Source organism: Carcharhinus amblyrhynchos, unplaced genomic scaffold (genome assembly GCF_965287045.1).
Source record: "Carcharhinus amblyrhynchos unplaced genomic scaffold, sCarAmb.v2.hapA scaffold_39, whole genome shotgun sequence".
In the NCBI taxonomy this organism is placed as follows: domain Eukaryota; kingdom Metazoa; phylum Chordata; class Chondrichthyes; order Carcharhiniformes; family Carcharhinidae; genus Carcharhinus; species Carcharhinus amblyrhynchos.
In genome coordinates, this window is record NW_027649780.1 from 1,264,565 (window position 1) to 1,285,104 (window position 20,540).

Genomic DNA, 20,540 nt, shown 5'->3' on the forward strand with positions numbered 1-20,540 from the left:
GTCTTATCTCTGTCACCCTTAATTCCCACACTTATTTAGAACCTGTCAATCTGAGCCTTGAAAATGCTCAACTGTTAGATTTCCGCAGCTTGGGGTGAAGAATTACAAAGATTCACAACCCTTTGAGAAAAGAAATTCTTCCCGAATTCCGTCTTCCATGATCACAGCTTCATCTTGCAACTATGTTCTCTGGTCCTCTACTCTCCCATGAGTGCAAATATCCTCTGAAAATTTACCCCGCCTAACCCCCTAAGAATAATTTTGTTGCTTGACAATCAAGACAATCTTGAGATCAAAGATTGCTGGCGACTCCACACGCCTTCTATTCACCAATCAACGCAAGCTGAATGTGGATGTTGACATAGTTCTTGAACGAAGCATTAAACATGTTGGTGAATTTTACAGATTCACAACTTTAATTCTGAATTCACTCGATATTTTTTCTAAAAATACTTGACAATGTATCTCTGACACCTCCTGACAATTGAACACTCATTTCTTTCTCTTTCATCCAACCTTTCCACCTTTTCAATATTTTAAAACATTCTTATTGTATCGATCCGTCCTCAAATTTCTTTTGAAGGAAATTGGACAATTCACTTATTTGTTTATTCGGATTTATTTAGCCTCTTGTTTGCGGAATCTCTGATGAACCGGCGCGGCAGCCGTTTGACGTTGCAGATCAAACACTTTACAGCTGGCCTGATAATAGAGAGGTCATTTCAAAAAACACAACAGCTTTCGAGTTAAAAAATTAAATTAATAAATCTGCAACTAAAATTTGCAATGCTGACCATGAAGATGCACAATTGTCAAAATGATGCTTTTTAGGGTATATTCTTCACAATGGAACAATATCGACTGTTCCGAACAGACATCACTTGTAAAAAAAGCAAAAAATGCAACACTGTAATTTCCAGTTAAGTTCTATCTAAGAGAGCCATCCTGCTCAGAAAGAAGCTCACGACAATTTTCATGTGTAACGAGGGGTACACAATTAATACTGGTTTTCCCAGAGACATTTGCATCTTTGAATGAATAAAACTATAAGTTATGTCTTGTGCAGTATTTAAAGCCTCAATCTCCATACCATATTAACGGACCCAATATCACTTAATCCCAAACACCGAACAACATTCCATTCCCAGTATATTTTTTTGTTTACTCATCTCAAAGTTACTGATTGAATGTCTTCTGTCACTTTTTAGCTCATTGTTCCATTTAAAAAATAGCTTTGATCGTCTAATTATGAACAATATGCATTTGCTTTTAATTCCGGTGTCACACCCACCTTTTGGAACGCGCTCCAAAGCGCCACCGCATAAAACAACTAATATTTATAGAACACCTTCAACATAATGGATGTCGCAACAACTAGAACCAGTTCCTCATGAAAAAAATAATGGGACTGGGACAGGTAAGGAAATATTAGGTCAATTTATGCAAGTCCTGATAAAGAGGCAACTTATAATTGTATTAAAATGGGAAAGCAAAGTCGTGCGGCAGACAAGTAAACAGTTTGTATCTCACAAATGGTGGAGCAATTAAAACTGGGAGTGTACTGGAGACTAAAATTAGAGGCATGTACATCGTCGATGAGCGTTTGGTGGAGATTACAGGGATACAAAAATCTGAAGCACGCAACAAAGATGACAATATTGAAACCACAGGTATTGTAGGAAAATGGGACCTTATGCATGTTCCGATATGGACATTAGATGATGACATCAGTTACATTTACTGTGGCTGTTGTGTGGGAGATCGGAATACGTTAAAATGATCGAATATAGAGGTAAGGGAGACAAAGATGAGGGGTCCATGCAAGGCGAGCTGAGATATAGGTGAATCGAGCTGCTTTAGGATTGCAAATAAGGGGTGTTAGTGATATTGCAAATATGAAGTGGAAAACTCCTCAGTGATTTAATTTATCATCAGAGTTGCAAAGAGGCATCTTTAATGTAAGCTTGCTGCATGGTAAAGGGCACGGTCTGACGGTAGATAAAGGATTTTTGGAGCAGGGATGATTACAAAAAATGGATATATTGAGTAGACGACCATGGCCAAGAACAGATTCCTGTGGAATATTTTATTTACACATTTGCAATCGAACTGAGGCCTCTGTTTGCCCTTTCGAAAAGCATCTTCACTGTCAAAGAGGCAATACATGCAAAGATAGCCAGTAAAGCAGACAGAACATGAAGCAATTTGGAAAATCTTACTAATTATGTTTTGGCTAATATCTTTGCCGGTTCTGCAGTGCAAACCTATCAAAAGTGTTTGTACAATTCGCGAGCAATGTATAACTGAAAGTCAAGCTACCACAGCAAAAATGAGCAACGGTTACTTCCGATAATGCAGTTAAAGAATTGCTACTTCATTCATATTGTTTGCATGTCATCTTTTTATTTCAAAGATGACATTTGGGCTTTACTTTAATGTATGGCTGCGTTGTTGAAGAGTGTAGAGTGATTTGCAGAGACATCTTCGAAAGGACAATCCAAACACGAATCCGCAATTATTTTGAAGGGAAAAACAAGAACAGCAAACGGATCGGAAAAATGCGACTTGAACGTTTTCCTCCAAGCCACACAACACCCTGACTTGGAACCATGTCACTGCTCTCTCACAGTGATTGAATACATATAATGTTATTAATCGAATCAATAAGAACTCCGTTCCTCGCAGCAGTTTATGTGCACCTGCATCAGTTGAACTGTACACTTTTAAATAGGCGAATCACGACCACTTTCACATTCATAAGGAATGCTTTTCCTGCTAGCAACTGCCGCAGCTCAGGGAATAATATTGGTTTAAATTAAAAAAAGGAAAAAGAAACATTGTGAATGGAAACAAACTCAACATGTTGGCAGTATTCCCTATGACTCGAAAGGATTCTCTAAATTCATTGGATACAAATTCCAATAGCGTGACTATGGACATTATAGTCATATTTCAAGCTGTGGAACAGGCTGAGCAATGCAGATTGATCATCTTCGATCGCTCCGCCCTATGCAAATTCACCCTGTCTCTTCAGGTTTATAAAGTCGGTGTTCAGCTGCCCACCGTTACACAGAGCACTCAGTGCTGAGGTCGAGTGATCGCCCTGCTGAGGTTTTCAGCGCTTGTGAAGAAACAATGCATATTTTCTGGGCTGCGCTCCTTTTAACGTGGTTCTCAAGTAAGTTTCTTTCAGAAGAAAAAAATGTGTTAACTGGATAAAATTGGGTGGCTGCGCATACATTGTGGAAAATTCTTTGCCTTCCAGTTCTTGTATTGTTTCAGGCAAATAATTCATTTCGTATCTTTTCTCCATACAGATGCCTTCAGTGCATATGTCGATCAAACACCACGGATGGCAACGAAAGAAACAGGCGATTCTCTGACAATCAACTGCGTCCTAAGGGATGCTAGCTGTGGCTTGTGTGGAACAAGCTGGTTTCGGAAAAATCCTTATTCAACAAATTGGGAACGTATTACCATTGGCGGCCGATATGTTGAAAGAGTCACCAAGAGAAGCAACTCGTTTTCTCTTCAAATCAAGGACTTAACAGTTGAAGACAGTGTCACATTTTACTGCAAAGCTCTAAGTGCCCCACAGTAACAAGATTGAACTTTCAGTCATGCAAAAATATCTTCTGATCTCCAATGAAGATAATACAATTTTGTTCGCTCTTCTGGATGAAAGCGCGTTTTAGCTATGGTAACTATTCTGAAACGAGGACATTTGTAAATATCTAGCGACAGTTCCAGGATCATATACCCCAGAATTTGAAATGTGGATGCGCAGCAAATGCATTCAACACACAGACAAACAGAGAAGCTGTTTTTGAACGGGGCTAGATCACTGTGTGGGTACGACCACAGCAATCGAGAAGGCAGTTCCCGTCATACACAAACTAACGTCAGATTTGTTTTCTTTAACTGTAGAACATTTTAACTGTTTCTCAACTGGTCCTGCAGGAAGTTATTAATGAATAATCAGGAGGTTTAGCACGTTTAGTCGAAAGAAAACAAGGAAAAAGGGACATTGTGATGTTCTGCAAAGCTCGAGATGGCTCACAACAATAAGATTGAACTTCCGGTTCTACAAAAGTATCTTCCGATCTCCCAGTAAAGACAGAACAATATTGTACGCTCTCCAGGCTGAAACTGTATTTTATTTGTGGATACTTTTCTGAAATGGGGACATTTCTAAACATCTGATGACAGTTCCAAAATCATAAATCCCAGCATTTGAAATGTGGATGCGCAGCAAATGCATTCAACACACAGACAAACAGAGAAGCTGTTTTTGAACGGGGCTAGACCACTGTGTGGGAGCGACCACAGCAATCGAGAAGGCAGTTCCCGTCATACACAAACTATCGTCAGATTTGTTTTCTTTAACTGTAGAACATTTTAACTGTTTCTCAACTGGTCCTGCAGGAAGTTATTAATGAAAATCAGGAGGTTTAGCACGTTTAGTCGAAAGAAAACAATGAGAAAAGGGACATTGTAATGTTCTGCAAAGCTCGAGATGGCTCACAACAATAAGATTGAACTTCCGGTTCTGCAAAAGTATCGTCCGTTCTCCCAGTAAAGACAGAACAATATTGTACGCTCTTCAGGCTGAAACTGTATTTTATTTGTGGATACTTTTCTGAAATGGGGACATTTCTAAACATCTGATGACAGTTCCAAGATCATAAATCCCAGCATTTGAAATGTGGATGCGCAGCAGCTGTATTTAACACCCAGATAAACAGAGAAGCTGTTTTTGAACGGGGCTAGACCACTGTGTGTGTACTGCCACAGCAGTCGAGAAGACGGTTCCTGTCACACACAAACTATCTTCAGATTTGTTTTCTTTAACACTGGAACAAGTTAACTGTTCCTCAACTGGTTTTACGAGAAGTTATTAATGAATATTTTGGAAGGATAACATATGTAGTGGAATGAAAAGAATGAAAAAAGGTCAGTTTGATGTGAATTCAAATCGGAGTAGACGTCTCGAACTGAGAGGCTTTGATGACCATACATGACAAGTTTTTGCACTGATCTCTGCGGCTGTGTGACTGCAGGTGCCACATTAATGAATCGTCGATTCTCTTAATACAAAAACTCGTCCTACACTCCTGAAGACAAAACAAACCGATTTTACTTTCTGAGTGGCTACGGTAGCTCATGGTTAAACAACTGCTATCCTCCTCAAACACCGATTGATGCATTGAAACATTTTCTCTGTTTACTTTGAAAATTATGTTTATAAATATTTGAATCGCATTTATAACATAGCACGGAGACTTCTCCATGATTTGGACAAGTCCCCAGGAGCGAGAGGCAGCTGCTCGGATTCTAATATGAAGGGAACAATTTGCGCAAATTCCAATCGATATTTTGGAATGATTGAAGCATTTTCTGTGAAGTTTGAATAATGGATTTATTGTGCTGGAGTGAAGTGATGTGTCGCTGTGGTGACACGATGATGTGGGCCACAACAAAAACCTCCACGACAGTTATTTCCTTTCCGACTGTTGAACCAGGCTGTATAGTACTGTTTCTTACACCTCGAACTGCACAGCGTTGGAAATCCATTACCGATGGAATTTTATTTCTGGAATGCCCCATTATGGTCCTTAATATTGAATCACTGGACTGTCTTTCTTTGAAGGTATTACAAGTGTACATGTAGCTCATGGAAAATTTCTCCATGGTTGGAGACAGATCAAGAATATAGATGCGTTGATAAATGCAACATACACGAAAGATTTTTGCAACGATGTTGCTTCAGGGTATTGAATAGCGGATTTTGCTTCATTGGCAGTTTATGACATGGCCGGAATGGAAGCTCACTGACTGTGAGTACCTGGTATGAAGGGGCTGGCACCGTGCTGACTGTGAATCCTGGTAAGTGACATTTCTTGCTACTTCAATAAGATTTTTTTTTGTGCACAAAGTTTAAGAAGAACTAATGTTTTCATTAATATTGCCTGAAGAAGTGAAGTAACATTCATAGCTCTTTTTCGGATCCTGACTTCATAAACTGTCTCATTTGATTTGACTGGCATTTAGAACAATTTAGAACATAGTGACTGAAAATATTAGATTTCTAACGGTAACTTAGTTGTCAACAAACACTTTAAAGACTTGATTGGGAAAGTGATGCTGGTTTTTAGAGTTAAAACGGAACCAATCATCCAATTTTCATCCTGACCGACCTGGTAACTTGTAAAATGAATAAATATTATTTCTAACCCAAAACAAATCTATGCAATATTGTGGTGAGGACTGATCTCTACAATCACATAATACATGTAATGCATTGTTTCGTAAAATGCTGGTTACAGTTTTATATGACCCATAAAACACTTTTCATAGAACATAGAACATTACAGCGCAGAACAGGCCCTTCGGCCCACGATGTTGCGCCGACCAGTTACAAAAACAATGACCCACTAGCCTATACCAATCCCTTTTCGTCCATAAACCTATCCAGAGATCTCTTAAACGCCCCCAAACTAGACGCATTTACAACTGCAGCAGGCAGGGCATTCCAATCCCTCACCACCCGCTGGGTAAAGAACCTACCCCTGACATCCCTCCTGTAGCTACCCCCCCTTAATTTAAAGCCATGCCCCCTCGTGCTAGCTTTCTCCATCCGAGGAAAAAGGCTATCACTATCCACCCTATCTAAACCTCTAATCATCTTATATGTTTCAATAAGATCCCCTCTTAGCCGTCTTCTTTCCAACGAAAACAACCCTAGATCCCTCAGTCTCTCCTCATAGGACCTCCCCACCATACCAGGCAACATCCTAGTAAACCTCCTCTGCACCCTCTCCAACGCCTCCACATCCTTCTTGTAATGCGGGGACCAGAACTGCACACAGTACTCCAAGTGCGGCCGCACCAGAGTAGTGTACAGTTGCAACATTACACGGCGACTCCTAAATTCAATCCCCCTACCAATAAACGCCAAGACACCGTACGCCTTCTTGACAACCTTATCTACTTGATTCCCAACTTTCAGGGATCTATGTACACACACACCTAGATCCCTCTGTTCATCCACACTATTCAAAGTCCTCCCGTTAGCCCTATACTCGACACATCTGTTGCTCCTACCAAAGTGAATTACCTCACACTTCTCCGCATTAAATTCCATCCGCCACCTCTCGGCCCAGCTCTGCAACCTATCTAAGTCTCCCTGCAGACTATGACACCCTTCCTCACAATCTACCACACCTCCAACTTTGGTGTCATCAGCAAATTTACTAATCCACCCAACTATACCCTCATCCAGATCATTAATAAAAATTACAAACAACAGTGGCCCCAAAACAGATCCCTGAGGCACACCACTCGTAACTGCACTCCATGATGAATATTTACCATCCACCACCACCCTCTGTCTCCTATCTGATAGCCAATTCCTGATCCAACTTCCTAGATTACCCACAATCCCATACATCTGCATTTTCTGCAGAAGCCTACCATGGTGAACCTTATCGAACGCCTTACTAAAATCCATGTATACCACGTCAACTGCCTTACCCCCATCCACCTCTTTGGTCACCTTCTCAAAAAACTCAATAAGGTTAGTAAGGCACGACCTACCCGCTACAAAACCATGCTGACTATTTCTAATCAATTCATTACACTCCAAATAACTATAAATCCTATCCCTAATAATTTTTTCTAAAACCTTGCCCACAACAGAAGTAAGACTCACCGGTCTATAATTCCCGGCAAAGTCTCTGTTCCCCTTCTTAAACAATGGGACAACATTCGCTATCCTCCAATCCTCCGGGACTACACCAGAGACCAATGACGACCTGAAGATCTGAGCCAGAGGCTCTGCAATCACCTCTCTAGCCTCCCAGAGAATCCTAGGGTAGATCCCATCCGGACCAGGGGACTTATCTATTTTCAGCCCCTCAAGAATTTCCAGCACATCCTCTTTATCAACCGTAATACTGTCTATTTTACACCCCTGCAACCCAATGTCCTCCTCAGCTATATTCATGTCCCCCTGCGTGAACACCGAAGAGAAATATTGGTTCAATACTTCTCCAATCTCCTCCGGTTCCACACACAACTTCCCCCTGCTGTCTGTAACTGGCCCTAATCTTGCCCTGACCAACCTTCTGTTCTTGACATACCTATAGAACGCCTTAGGATTCTCCTTAATCCTATCAGCCAAAGTCTTCTCATGTCCTCTTTTAGCCCTTCTCAACTCACTCTTCAACTCCCTCCTAGCCAATCTAAAGCTTTCTAGTGCACTATCTGAGCCCTCCAATCTCATCCGAACATAAGCCTCCTTTTTCTTTTTAACCATCGACTCAACTCTTTCGTTAACCATGGCATGGAAAGTAACATTAACGTCTGATCGGGCCCTGAAAATATGTTGGCAAATAACTTCTGTAGATATCAGAATTTGTTCAAAGGGAAAAAGCAGCAAATTTAGTCAGGGACTGACTGGTCATGGTGTTATTCTATTCCAGTGGCGCCAGGAGTGCGCTTGTTATTCAGCAACCGATCTGACAAGTTTATTCCACCCTCCCCCATCTCGAAATCCCCAGCTCCTACCCTATCTCCCATTGACCTGGGATGTGGATTTAATTTCAGACCAAGAGTAAACGACAGGTTCAGTCTCAGTTTTGTGAATACCAGTGGAAAGCAGATGGACTGTAGATCAATCATTAAGGAAATCTGACTCTCGATTCGCCATCTGCTGGTGTGGCACAGCAAATGAGACAGATTTAACCGTGCGTTGTGTAATTCTGCGAGAATCCTGTTTACATCGAAACTTGTCTCCTTCAGCTAATAAGGGCTCTCTGTTTGTAAAACTAACTGATTGAACCTCAAAGGAGTCACTGAAATTGAACACAATATTCAAAAGCTTTCTCTTTGTCCTTTTATATTCTTAAATACATTAAGAATTGTTTGAAGTCTCGTTGTGAATAGTGTTTTCTTACACTTATGTTATGTTGTCTGCTTCCTTACTTTATTTGAAGAAACAATTTGTTAATTTGGAGTCTGTGGTCGGGAAATCTGTCCTCGCGTAGCAGTGCAAAGCTTGGGCGTGGGTTCGGCATGTTTTCTTCCATTGATTGCAATTAATGTTTGTGTGACAGCTGGCCCGTGCCAATACACCCGTTTGGCGCCATCAGCACAGATGAATATTTTACCTTTTAACTTTCAAAGCAAACGGTGAGGCGCAGGTTGGATTCGAGACATAACTCATGTGTATTGTTTCATTGCAGCGGTGGAGCAGCCGTTCGAAACACCAAGGGATGCTCCGGGACGAGAAAGTGAGTTTTGCCGCTTCAATAGTGTGTAACAAAATGCTAAAATAGTATGTGTGCTCCTTCATATTAGTTAAGATTAATTTTAATTGTCCTGGTGTTAGCAGGGCATGTTAGCCAAGGTGTAGCAGGGATGTTAACAAAGACGGCTTTGGCCGAGTAATTAAGGAGAAGCCTTTGACTGGATGTAGATAAATGTATATGTTGGCCAATAATTTCTGTACATTTCAGAATTTGCTCAAAGGTAAAAAGCAACTGATCTAGTAAGGGACTGACTGCTCATGGTGTTATTCTATTCCAGTGGCGCCAGGAGTGCGCTAGTTATTCACCAACCTATCTGACAAGTTTATTCCACCCTCCCCCATCTCAACATCCCCAGCTCCTGCCCTAACCCCCATTGACCTGGAATGTGGATTTAATTTCAGTCGAAGAGTAAACGACAGCAGACCAGTTCAGTCTCAGTTTTGTGAATACCAGTGGAAAGCAGATGGACAGTAGATAAATCATTGAGGAAATCTGACTCTCGATTCGCCATCTGCTGGTGTGGCACAGCAAATGAGACAGATTTAACCGTGCGTTGTGTAATTCTGCGAGAAATCTGTTTACATCGAAACTTGTCTCCTTCAGCTAATAAGGGCTCTCTGTGTGTAAAACTAACTGATTGAACTAAAAAGGAGAAACTGAAATTGAACATAATATTCAAAAGCTTTCTCTTTGTCCTTTTATACTAAGTCTCGTTGTGAATAGTGTTTTCTTACACTTCAGAAGTTATGTTGTCTGTTTCCTTACTTTATTTGAAGAAGCAATTTGTTAATTTGGAGTCTGAGGTCGGGAAATCTGTCCTCGCGTAGCAGTGCAAAACTTGGGCATGGGTTCGGCACGTTATCTTCCATTGATTGCAATGAATGTTTGTATGACAGGTGGCCAGTACGAATACACCCGTTTTGTGCCATCAGCACAGACGAATATTTTACCATTTAACTTTCAAAGCAAACGGTGAGGTGCAGGTTGGATTAGAAACATAAGTCATTATTACTTAAGTGAAGAAAAACTGCAGCAGGCGACGGTGCAGAGGGACCTCGGGGTCCTTGTGCATGAGTCGCAAAAACCCAGCTTGCAGGTGCAGCAGGTGGTCAGGAAGGCGAATGGGATGCTGGCCTTCATCGCGAGGGGGATTGAATATAAAAGTAGAGAGGTCTTGCTGCGGCTGTATAGGGCATTGGTGAGGCCGCAGCTGGAGTACTGTGTGCAGTTTTGGGCGCCGTACTTACGCAAGGATATTTTGGCCTTGGAGGGAGTGCAGAGGTGGTTTACTAGGCTGATGCCGGAGTTGAGGGGGTTGAGCTATGAGGAGAGGCTGAATAAATTAGGCTTGTACTCGTTAGAGGTTAGAAGAATGAGGGGAGATCTCATTGAGACGTATAAGATTATGAATGGGATGGATAGGATAGAGGTGGAGAGACTCTTCCCGCTCAGAAAGGATAGTAGGACTAGGGGGTACAGCCTCAAGATAGAGGGGGGGGGGGGTGCGGTTTAGAACGGAGTTGAGGGGGAACTTCTTCAATCAAAGGGTGGTGAATATCTGGAATTCTCTGCCCGTTGAAGTGGTGGAGGCTACCTCGCTAAATATTTTTAAGACGCGGGTTGATGGGTTTTTGATAAGAGAGGGGATTAAGAGTTATGGGGAGAGGGCGGGAATGTGGAACTGAGCCACGACAGATCAGCCATGATCTTATTGAATGGCGGGACAGGCTCGAAGGGCTAGATGGCCTACTCCTGCTCCTATTTCTTATGTTCTTATGTGTATTGTTTTATTGCAGCGTTCGAAACATCAAGGAAAACTGCGGGGCGAGAAAGTGAGTTTTGCCGCTGTTACAGTGTGTAACAAAGTGCGAAAATAGTATGTGTGCTACGGCATATTAGTTAAGATTAATTTTAATTGTTCTGGTTATAGCAGGGCATGTTAGCCAAGGTGCAGCAGGGATGTTAACAAAGACGGCTTTGGCCGAGTAATTAAGGAGAAGCCTTTGATTGGAGGTAGATAAATGTAGGAATGCGTCATATGTGGGTCGAAGGATTGCTTGATGTCTTGATGTGTTCCGATAAGAAATGAACTGCCAGGAGGCCTGATGGAAGTGGATGCTCAATTAATTTCTAAAGATAAATTTTTCAACAATGTCCAGGCAGAATGCAGACAAGTTTTATTTGAAAATGAGACAGTCAGGCTCAATATGTGGATTTCAATAAGACCCTGTGCACAGGCCGAATCACAGATTTGCCTCATTTTGTTCTCTACCATGAAATGATTGTACGATTTTTGCTGCTGTTTCTTTTGCAATGCCTCTTCGAAGGCCGCAAATAGCAGAACAGTTGTAATTAGCAAGGTTTTGCCGGGATGGGTATGGGCATATTTTTATCATGGAATCTACAGATACCAATGCTGTGCAGTATGTGTTCAGTTGTATATGACCTTATACAGGAAAGGACGCATGAGATGATTTAGTGAAAGGAATGGATGGTCTGAGGGTGTCGAGCATGTCAAGTTGATGCTCAGGCAAGGGGAAGTCAAGTCTGACGAATCCCTTAGATTTCTTTGAGGAGTTAACAAGGAAGTTAGAAAAAGGAGGACCAGTGGATGTGACATATTTAGATTTTCAGAAGGCCTTTGATAAGGTGCCACATAGGAGAATGTGAAATAAGTTAAGAGCTCATGGTATTAAGGGTAAGATACTGGCTTGGCTAGAGGATTGGCTGAACGTGAAGACAGAGATTGGGAATGAAGGGTTATTTTTCCTAACGGCAGCTGGTGTATTGTGCTGTGTCTCAGGGGTGGTGCTAGGACAACAAGTTTTCAGAATATGCATTAACGATTTGGAAGAAGGAACTGAAGGCACTGTTGCTAAGTTGGCAGATGATACAAAGATATGTAGAGGGACAGGTAGCATTGAGGAAGCAGGGGCAGGGCTGCAGAAGGAGTTGGACGGGCTAGGAGAATGGGCAAAGAAGAACATAACATAAGAACATAAGAAATAGGAGCAGGAGTAGGCCATCTAGCCCTTCGAGCCTGCCCCGCCATTCAATAAGATCATGGCTGATCTGTCGTGGCTCAGTTCCACATTCCCGCCCTCTCCCCATAACCCTTAATCCCCTCTCTTACCAAAAACCCATCAACCCGCGTCTTAAAAATATTTAGCGAGGCAGCCTCCACCACTTCAACGGGCAGAGAATTCCAGATATTCACCACCCTTTGAGTGAAGAAGTTCCTCCTCAACTCCGTTCAAAACCGCCCCCCCCCCCTCTATCTTGAGGCTGTGCCCCCTAGTCCTACTGTCTTTTCTGAGCGGGAAGAGTCTCTCCACCTCTATCCTATCCATCCCATTCATCATCTTATACGTCTCAATGAGATCTCCCCTCATTCTTCTAAACTCTAACGAGTACAAGCCTAATTTATTCAGCCTCTCCTCATAGCTCAACCCCCTCAACTCCGGTATCAGCCTAGTAAACCACCTCTGCACTCCCTCCAAGGCCAAAATATCTTTGCGCAGGTGCGGCGCCCAAAACTGCACACAGTACTCCAGCTGCGGCCTCACCAATGCCCTATACAGCCGCAGCAAGACCTCCCTACTTTTATATTCAATCACCCTCGCTGTGAAGGCCAGCATCCCATTCGCCTTCCTGACCACCTGCTGCACCTGCAAGCTGGGTTTTTGCGACTCATGCACAAGGACCCCGAGGTCCCTCTGCACCGTCGCCTGCTGCAGTTTTTCGCCACGTAAGTAATAGTCCTTCCTACCATTATTCCTACCAAAGTGGACCACCTCACACTTGCCAACATTAAATTCCATTTGCCATTTCCTGGCCCATTCGCCCAGCCTATCTAGATCCTTCTGCAGACTCTCCACATCCTCCGCACAATTTGCCGTTCCCCCAATCTTGGTGTCATCAGCAAATTTCGACACCCTACACTCGGTTCCCTCCTCCAGATCATCTATATAAATGGTAAAAAGCTGAGGCCCCAGCACCGACCGCTGGGACACTCCACTAGTCACCATCCGCCAATCCGAATAGCACCCGTTGACCCCCACTCTCTCCCTCCTATTTGACATGATGTGGGTATGCCGGCGTTGCGAGTATATTATCAAATAAATAGGTTGGACTAAAACCTGGTGTTGTCAGACTTTTTACTCCTATTTGACAACCAATCCTCTATCCACGCTAACACCCCACCCCCAACTCCATGTCCCTCGACCTTCTGCAATAACCTCTTGTGAGGTACTTTGTCAAACGCCTTCTGAAAATCCAGAAAGCCCACATCCACCGGCTCTCCTCTACTCACCGCCCTAGACACATCCTCATAGAACTCCAGTAAATTTGTCAGACACGACTTCCCTTTAATGAAACCGTGCTGCGTCTGCTCTATCAAGCAATTCCCTTCAAGATGCCTCGCAATTCCCTCCTTAATGACGGATTCTAACATTTTACCTACAACAGACGTTAAACAAACCGGCCTATAATTCCCCGCCTTTTGCCTGGCACCCTTCTTAAACAACGGCGTAACATTAGCCGTTTTCCGGTCTTCCGGCACTTCCCCGGAATCCAGCGACGTCTGGAAAATAACCACCAAGGCATCCACTATCACCTCCGCCATTTCTTTCAGAACCCTCGGATGCATTCCATCCGGCCCTGGGGACTTGTCCAGAATCAGCCCCTCCAGTCTGTCGAGCACCGCCTCTCTAGTAACAGTAATGTCATAAAGACCCTCCAGTCCTACCACCTTTCCATCGCTAACACCCGGCAAATTATTCACGTCCTCCTCCGTGAAGACAGAAACAAAAAAGTTATTCAATACCTTAGCCATATCCCCATCCCCTACCACTAGGTCCCCTTTCTCATCCTCTAAAGGACCAACGTTCACCCTAGCCAGCCTCTTCCTTTTTATACATTCATAAAAACTCTTGCTATCCTTTTTTATATTAAGCGCTAGCCCAGCTTCATAGTTTCTCCTACCCTTCTTTATCAACTTCTTTGTCAATCTTTGTTGACATTTAAACCTCTCCCAATCCTCTTCTCGCCCACTACTCTTAGCTACTCTAAATTCCTCCGCTTTTAATTTAACACTTTCCTTCACCTCCTTCGTTATCCACGGCTTATTACCTCTCCTCCTACTGTCCTTTTTGACCATCGGAATAAATTTCCGCTGAGCACCAAGAAAGATCTCCTTAAAGATCCTCCACTGCTCCTCAGCAGACCCTTCCTCCAACGCGCTCCCCCAGTCAATAATCGCCAATTCTTCTCGCATCCTACCGTACTCCCCTCTATTCAAACAAAGTACGCGTATCTGGGAACCCACTTTCTCCTCCTCCATCTGCACCAGAAACTCCACCATACAATGATCACTCTCCCCAAGAGGATCCTTCACCGCAAGGTCCCTAATTCTACCCGCCTCATTACATAACACCAGATCCAAGATAGCTCGCTCCCTCGTCGGCTCCAACACACACTGTTCCAGGAAATTATCCCGGCAGCATTCCAAGAACTCCTCCTCGAGCCCACCGCGTCCAACATGGGTCGACCAATCAATATGCAGATTGAAATCCCCCATAACTACGGCCGTCTCATTCCTGCACGCCGCACTTATTTGCGCGTTAACAGCCCGCCCCACCTCCAGATCATTATTCGGGGGCCTATAGACGACACCCACCAGCGTCTTCCTCCCTTTGCTGTTCCTAATCTCCACCCACAACGATTCCACGTTCTGCTCCTTGACTCCAATATCATCCCTTGCTACCACCTTGATGCTATCCTTAATCAGCAGAGCTACGCCCCCCCGCCCCCTTTTCCCTGCTGCCTATCCTTCCTAAACACTTGATAGCCCTGTACATTCAGCTCCCAGTCCCTGTCACCTTGCAGCCACGTCTCCGTAATGGCCACCAGATCGTATCCATTTGTGTTGATCTGCACCACTAGCTCATCCACTTTATTCCGAATGCTTCGTGCATTCAGATAAAGCGCTTTCATCCCAGCCTTCACCTGGACCCTATTTGCCGTAACGCCACCAACCATACTCACACCCCCTACTCTGTTATTGGGACATCCTCGGCCTCTTCCCTTACCTGTACCCTATCCTTAACTTTAGACCTCGTAACGTCACCTACCCTCGCACCCTCCCCCCCCCCCTAATTAGTTTAAAGCCCTGTCTACAGTTCTCTTTACTCGATTCGCCAGGACTCTGGTCCCAGCACGGTTCAGACCAACCCCATCCCGCCCGAACAGGTCCCACCTACCCCAATACTGGTGCCAATGCCCCATAAATTCAAACCCATTCCTCCCACACCAATCCCTGAGCCACCCATTCACTTCCTTAATCCTGTCAACCCTACGCCCCTCTGCACTCTGTTCAGGCAGTAGCCCAGAGATGACCACGTTGTCGGTTCTACTTTTTAATTCCATTCCCAGCTTTTCATACTCCCTCCCCAGATCCTCAGTCCGCATTTTGCTTACGTCACCGGCACCCACATGTACTACAACGACTGGATTCTCATCCTCCCACTCCAGGTTCCTCTGCAGCCCAGCTGCGACATCCTGTACCCGAGCACCAGGCAGACAACACACCCTTCTGTGCACTTTGTCATTGTGACAAAGGACAGTGTCAATACCCTTCACCCCACTATCCCCAATCACTACTACGTTCCTTTTCCCCTTCTCTTTGCCTATGCCCTGCTGCATCACTGTACCGTGTGCAGTTTGCTCACCAACCTCACCTGCCTCGTCCTCTTCCAGACTGGAAGCAAGAACCTCAAACCTGTTATGCAGATTAAGAGGCTGAGGCCTCCGCTCCTCACCCCCTTTCCTCCTCCCAGCAGCCCCCTCTTGTCCCTGACCCTTAGAGTTAGCCAGTCTAGGGGGGGTGGATGTCACTTGCACCCCATTGACAGTGGCACCCTTTCTCCCCCTGATGAGCCTCAATGTCTGTAGCTCAGAGGCCAGCTCATCCACCTTGAGCTGGAGCTCCTCCAGCAACCTGCACTTACTACAGACATGGTCACTGGGAAGGACCCTGGGGTCCATCAGTTCCCACATCATACAGAAACCACACATCACATGCCCCTCCATTATTCACTGTAGTAGTTTTGAAAAGAAATTTTTTTTCCTTGTTTTTTCAGACGAACTCACTTGCCCTATTTTCACTCAAGCCCTTTTTGATATTAAGCCCTAATAGCTCACCCTGCTTCCCTCTCACTCCGCTGCCCGCTCCGACGCTGCCCGCTGTCTGCACCAGGCCTCCTTTTAAACCTGGCGCTGATTTAAAGCTGTCTGGCCCACAACTCCCTTCTAACCACTCCCTCAGAATTCTTAAAGCAGTAAATACAGTAAATAAATGCTTTAAACAGTTCTACAAAGAACAAAGTGCTTTAAACTTATTTTAAACAGTTTTTTAACAGGTAAAATCTTAGCTCTCTCTCTGCTCCTTCACTCGTCTGCTCCAGCAAACAAGTGACAGATAGAATGCAATATGGAAAAGTGTGAAGTTCTGCACTTCAGAAACAGGAATAGAGGCATAGACTATTATCTAAATGGAGAAATGGTTAGGAAACCAGAAGCACAAAGGTCCTTGGGAGTCCTTGTTAGATGTTCTCTTAAGGTTAACGTGAAGGTTCAGTCGGCAGTTAGGAAGGCAAATGCAGCGTTAGCTTTCATGTCGAGAGGGCTAGAATGCAAAAGCAGTGATCTACTTCTAGGCTATCCACAGCTCTGGGCAGGCCCCATTTGGAGCATTTTGAGCAGTTTTGAGCTCCGTATCTAAGGAAGGATGTGCTGGCCTTGGAAAGGGTCCAGAGGAGGTTCACAAGGGTCATCCCTGGAATGAAGAGTTTGTCGTTTGAGGAAGGGTTGAGGACTCTGTGTCTGTACCCATAGAAGAATGAGCGGGGGTGGGGGTGGGGGCGGTGGATGTTATTGTATCTTACAGGATACTGCGAGGTCTGGATTTAGTGGTCGTGGAGAGGATGTTTCCACTGTAGGAAAAACTAGAGCCAGGTGGCACAATCTCAGACGAAAGGGATGATCTTTTAAAACCGAGATGAAGAGGAATTTCTTCAGCCGGAGAGTGGTGAATCGGTGGAACCCTGTCACAGAAGGCTGTGGAGGCCAAGTCATTGAGTGTCTTTAAGACAGAGATAGATATGTGCTTGATTAATAAGGAGATCAGGGATTATGGGGAAAAGGCAGGAGAATGAGGATGAGAAAAACATCAGCCAAGATTGAATGGTGGAGCAGACTCGATGCGCCGAGTGGCCTAATTCTGTTCCTATGTCTTATGGTCGTATAGGCAAGTCTAATGTTCAAGGTGAATGTTGCGGACAGCCTATGCTTCAAGCAATGGCCAGGGTAGAGAGTGAATTCAGCTATTGGACAAGTTAGCTTTGATCTCAGTTAATCAGAAGAAAAGTTTACATTCTTCATAATCAAGAAGAGTTGTCGTTCCCTAATTGGACAGAAACGATCTTTGTATTGGTCGGTAAAGAAAAGGCACAATTGTAAAATCATTTTGTGAAGACAAATAGATTAAGCAGAAGTTTGTGTGAGTAATGAATGCGCTGCAAGAAGCAGTGATGCCATCAGAATAATTTTATTCTTCATTCTTCTGTGTTGGCATTGTGATTATTCTATCAGTCACTTACTTAACACTTAAAGCATTGCTGTTTCATAACATCTGCCATACACACGCATTATTGCACTCTTGTATTAATGTAGGAATCCTTCTTTAAGAAAGCAACTTGCTTAATTATTATTAAAGATGTCGGCAGTGTTAAGAACAGTGACAACGTGTACTCGCATCGTAGTTTTAGCGTAAAAATGCAACCCCAAAGCAGTTCATGGGATCGTCAAAAACTGAAGTCTAACAAGAGACACTGAAGGTGATGTTATTGCCAATTGGCAAAACTTTAATTCGAGGGGTTGATTTGTTTGTTTATATTTTACGTTATTGTATTTTATTTAATGAATATCATAAAGGGTAGAGGCCAGCTGGAAGGGCGGTGATGCTTTGGCAGGGAATTACAGAACATGAGGAACGGCCGCTAATTGGAAGGCGACCAGTGTTGGAGCAATTGAAATCGGACACAAATAATCATGCACAGGTGCTTTGTACTTTGTGGAACATCCAGTTTTGTTCTGTGATTTCGGAGGAGGATGTTATGGAAAGATTTGCAGAGAATTTTAAGATAAGTGTGTTGATTGACCTGGGCACGGTGTATGTAATCGAGCATAAAGTATCATGGGGCAGAGGTAGTTTAAGAAGTCTCACAATCCCAGATTAAAGTCCAACAGATTTATTTGTTAGCAAAAGCCACTAGCTTGCGGAATACTGCCCCTTCGTCAGGTAAGTGGAAGTTCTGTTCACAAACAGGGCATTTAAAGACACACACTCAATTTACAAAATAATGATTGGAATGCGAGCCTTTACAAATCTTAAATGTACAGACAATGTGGTTAAGCGCAGGTTAAAGAGATGTGTATTGTCTCCAGCCAGGACAGTTAGTGAGATTTTGCAAGCCCAGGCAAGTCATAGGGGTTACGGATAGTGTGACATATCCCAAGATCCCGCTTGAGGCCGTCCTCATATGTGCAGAACTTGGCTATCAGTTTCTGCACAGTTTTCTGTGCACAGTGGTGTGTCATGAAGGCCACCTTGGAGAACGCTTACCCAAGAATCAGAGGCCGAATGCCCGTGACCGCTGAAGTGTTCCCCAACAAGAAGAGAACACTCTTGCTTGGTGATTGTCGAGTGATGTTCATTCATCCGTTGTCGTAGCATCTGCATGGTCTCCCCAATGTACCATGCCTCGCAGCGTATCAGGTGGACAACGTACCCCCATGAATTGCCTGGGCTTGCAAAATCTCACTAACTGTCCCGGCTGGAGACAATTCACACCTCTTTAACCTGTACTTAACCCTTTCTCGATTGACATTGTCTGTACCTTTAAGACTGATTACCTGTAAATACGTCATTCCAACCAATGTTTTGTAAATTGAGCTTATGTCTTTATATGCCCCGTTTGTGAACAGACCTTCCACTTACCTGATGAAGGGGCAGAGCTGCAAAAGCGAATGGCCTTTGCGACCAAATCAACCTGTTGGAATGGTATTGTGAGATTTCTTACTGTGTTTACCCCAGACCAACGCCAGCATGTCCACATCAAGACAAAGATACTTAGCATGGTTAAAAATCGGTCAATAGTGGCTTTGGTGGCTTTAAATTCACGGAAGGGGGAATGAAGAGTGATGATTTAGAATGGATTTGGATGGAGAAAGGAAATTAAAGAATGATGATTTCAGCAGCACTTGTGGAGGCGAAGCTGGACGCTGTATCTGTTTTGAAACGTAACGGTCTTGCGAAATGAAATGAACACTTGGTCAGAATCTTTTCTTGTGGTCAAAACAATATTCCGTTGTTTTCATCAGTCTCGTCGGCCTCAGGCGGAAAGTGGGTTCGAGAGTGGGATCTGATGATCTTTGCATTCCGAAAGTCTATTTCAAGGGAACCGTTACATTGCAGTGTTGGATGTTAGACTAACAATTGGTTAATTCAGTGACATTTGAGCAATTGCTATTTGTGGCGGTGTAGGTTGTCAGTATACAACAGTGCACAGGCGCGTAGTCTTGTTTCGGTGTCAGATGATGTCGCCGAGGCGCACATTGATATTAGAAATAAAAAAAATGAGGAAAAAATGAATTCAATGTACACATAATTTTAGGCAACCATTTTGCATCAAGTCAAAAAGAATGAACTGTTTGACACATTGAATTCACAATCATTTGGTCATCAATTTAAGTAATGAGAAGCAAATTTAAATGTTCATTATCATCTCAATTCCGTTAACACAATGTCCATACCCGAATATTCTGCTCATAATTGATGGCTGGCGGTAGATGTGGAGCTGACTGTCCTTATGTTGACTCTATTACTAACCAGATTGTCTGTATTTATCAAGACATTATCAAAACATAGCTTTACAGTACGGGAACCAGCTCCTTAACTGTTCCCTCACAGCTATTCATCAGTAGATAAATGTACACAGTAAATTTCGAGGGAGTTTCATACCTGTTACGGCTATGTTTTAAAAATATAATTGAACATCTTATCCAACACCTTGTGAAACGCTCAATGCCCCGTTGCAATTTGCCAGAGAAAATTGAGATACGTCTTAAAATAAATCTCAAATTCAGATTGCCAATGCGCTGCTCAACGAA

The 20,540-nt window shown here is 43.5% G+C and overlaps 1 pseudogene; it reads left to right on the plus strand.

The window, feature by feature from the left end:
* Positions 1 to 3,135: 3,135 nt before the first annotated feature.
* Positions 3,136 to 20,540, plus strand: part of LOC145335606 (Ig heavy chain C region-like) — a 31,258-nt pseudogene continuing 13,853 nt past the window's right edge.